Genomic DNA, 3,509 nt, shown 5'->3' with positions numbered 1-3,509 from the left:
TAGTAATTCGGGTGTCATCCGCAAAGGAAGACACGGAGCCATGGCTTACATCTCTGTCTATGTCACATATGAGGATGAGGAATAGAATGGGAGCGAGTACTATAGTACTATACCTTGTGGAAAGAGCTTTTCACTGTAGCTGCCTCGGACTTTATTGACTATTAATCTTTGTGTTCTATTTGTCAGGAAGTTATAGATCCATCTACCATGTGGTTTTAAAATATTTATAATACCTTATGACTCATGTTTTAACAAGGTATTCTTGAATTTGCACAAATTTAAGTGGTTATGAGTCATCTACAATAGTCAAAATCGTGGTATTGTTTGCAGAATATTTGGTAATATGCCACGGTGGCTAAAATATTTTAACATTTCTTGAGTATCTGTGAGTGGGTTGTCTCTGATTTCATTAATTTGACGTCATTCCAGCACATAATGGCGCAGGATGTGACAATAGTCCATCTGGCAAAGTTTACATTTAGCTGTCTTCCACATCTGGTGGTAGTGATTTAGGTTTGGTTACGTTACGTTACGTTAGATTAGGTTAGGTAAGATTTGTCAGGAAACAGGACAAGTGTTTCATGAGCGGGTCTTATTCATATGATGACTTGCATCTGGAACTTTTGGTCATCTGACTGAGGCCTTCCACTGGCTTACCCATCCACCCCTTTAAAAATTATGGTTATAATTTTAACCATTAGTTTATATTTTTATTATTTAGGTGGTGATTTAATCTCCCAAAGATACTTATAACCCAGCCGAAGCTGGATGCACCATAGACATACGGCTCCTCCTGCATGATATAGGCTGCCCCCACCATAGGGCTGTAAACTGTACATCAGTAATACAAACTCTGACACTCCTTCGGCAGTGTCAGAGTGATTCTTTCACAAATTGTTTATGTTCATGGTTCTTTTCACCAGTCCACTGGTGCAGCTGGTAGTGCTGCTGTTGTCACACAGACTGATGGCTCTCATAAAGAAATTGGAGCACGCATCAATAACTGGGCCTCTACCCTTCAAACAGAACTATTTGCCATACTCCTTGCACTCAAATGTGTCCATGTATCTAAGGTTGACACTTTAATTGTAACTGATTCCCTATCATCTATTAATGTTTTCAACTCATTAAGTATAAATTGTGTCAGAAGCCAGACACAGGTATGGTAGGATTGTGGACAGTAGAGTCAGAGTGAACCTTCTATGGATTCCATCTCACATTGGTCACATTGATGAATTGGCTAAGTTATACTCCTTCAAAGAGAGAGTATTGTGGAAAATACTGTATATATTTTCCAGAAAAACAGTAGTTATATGTAAATAGATGGCCATACTGTATTTAATAAAAATTATGTTATAAACAAAATGGGAAATTGCGCCTGGGCAGAAGACTCGCCGTTGTTGTTTGAATTGAGTAACAAACGTTAGTGAATATTGGGAAGAATTTTCGTGCTCTAGAGGTAAAATTGGGCTGACACCTCTCAAATAGGAGCCGAAATTGTTGGATGTGCATTCCTGCATAACTTGAGCTATCAGGCGACTGGACAAGACAGCTCCAGGAACCTCAGATAAGTCTGTTAATGTTTAACTCTGACCAGTGTTATTTTCATGTATAGACAGTGAGGTTTTCTGAGTATGATACACCTTAATCTCCAGTCAAATTGGTGAGTGACATTAAGATATATTCTCCTTCTGTTATGTAAATGTGTATATATATAATCCTTTATTAATTTAATATACAGTCCACAAATTTTTATATTTACCAGAATTCCTGGTGATACATATTTCATTTGTAATTAATAGGTCTAGAGCAACTTGTGGATATGACAGTGGTAGGTATCGAAGGGGGACATTTTTGCGACCTAGGTGTCCCAAATTCCTACTTGTCTATGTAACTCTGATAAATAATAATTATCTTTGTTATCATTTACTGTTATGCACATAATGAGTTACATTCAGATAAATGCAATTTTCCACAAGTATATTACAATCTTGGCCTGTCAGTCAGCAGTTTGAGATTGTCAGTCAGCAGTTTGAGATTGTCAGTCAGCAGTTTGAGATTGTCAGTCAGCAGTTTGAGATTGTCAGTCAGCAGTTTGACAACAATTACACGAAAAGAATTTTAACTGAACCTTATTGACTTAAGACTGAGGGAGATTGACACAAGTCAGTCCATCTATCATCATTCTATCATGCAGGAGGAGCCACATGTCTATGGTGCATCCAACAAAATAAGCAGACTCTTGGATGTCACTACCGCCCGGCTCCGGCTGGGTTACAAGTATCTTTGGCAGGTTAAATCACCACCACCAGATGTAGACCAAACGAAATGTAAACTTTGCCAGATGGATTATTGTCACACCTTGCGTCATTATGTACTGGAGTGCGATACAGTTAATGAATTCAAAGACTTACTCAATCAGAAATGTTCAAGATATATCATAGTATTTTATCCACAGAAGTATATTACAACCCTTAATAAGCCAACAAAAAGCTGGTGTGCGGGTGATAACCAGCTGCTGTGCTCGACAACACACACCACCACTTTTCAAAAGACTCGACTTGCTTAATATACAAAACATACACTCTTATTATTGTGCCTACTACATATACAGAACTTTAAACTCCACTGTAAACCCTCCTTTAAAACTACTCCTCGACAGTAACAAAAGAATGCACAGTCACAATACAAGGTATAAGGCCCTTTTCAACCTCCCTCGAGTAAAACTCTGACCATGCAAGAACACTATGCACATAAAAGGCCCAAAGATCTGGAACTTGCTACCGGAACAAGTCAAGGATTCCCAAACAACTTATAAATTTAGGTCTCTGCTAAAAAATCATCTTATCTCACAATATTAACCAAATCAACCAAACATCTACTGGCTAGTTTTATCACGTGACTCCTGCCTTTTAATTCTACCATTCCATAAAATATTACCACCTGCACCATTCCTTGTAAAATAGATTTTGTACTAAGTATACATAAGATTTATTAAGTCCAAATAAGATTATAAAACAGCTGACCACTATTCTATGTTTAGTTTTAAGTAATAATTACTATGTACTATTATCTTATCTAGTTTTAATGAGTTACTATGTATTAGGATTAGTTTGCCCGAAATGTCTGGGCATGATAGTGGCTATCATTGTACTTAGCAAATGTCTGGGCATGATAGTGGCTATCATTGTACTTAGCAAATGTCTGGGCATGATAGTGGCTATCATTGTACTTAGCAAATGTCTGGGCATGATAGTGGCTATCATTGTACTTAGCAAATGTCTGGGCATGATAGTGGCTATCATTGTACTTAGCAAATGTCTGGGCATGATAGTGGCTATCATTGTACTTAGCAAATGTCTGGGCATGATAGTGGCTATCATTGTACTTAGCAAATGTCTGGGCATGATAGTGGCTATCATTGTACTTAGCAAATGTCTGGGCATGATAGTGGTTATCATTGTACTTAGCAAATGTCTGGGCATGATAGTGGCTATCATTGTACTTAG

This window comes from Cherax quadricarinatus, unplaced genomic scaffold, assembly GCF_038502225.1.
Source record: "Cherax quadricarinatus isolate ZL_2023a unplaced genomic scaffold, ASM3850222v1 Contig415, whole genome shotgun sequence".
Classification (NCBI taxonomy): domain Eukaryota; kingdom Metazoa; phylum Arthropoda; class Malacostraca; order Decapoda; family Parastacidae; genus Cherax; species Cherax quadricarinatus.
Note: the sequence above shows the minus strand (reverse complement) of the source record.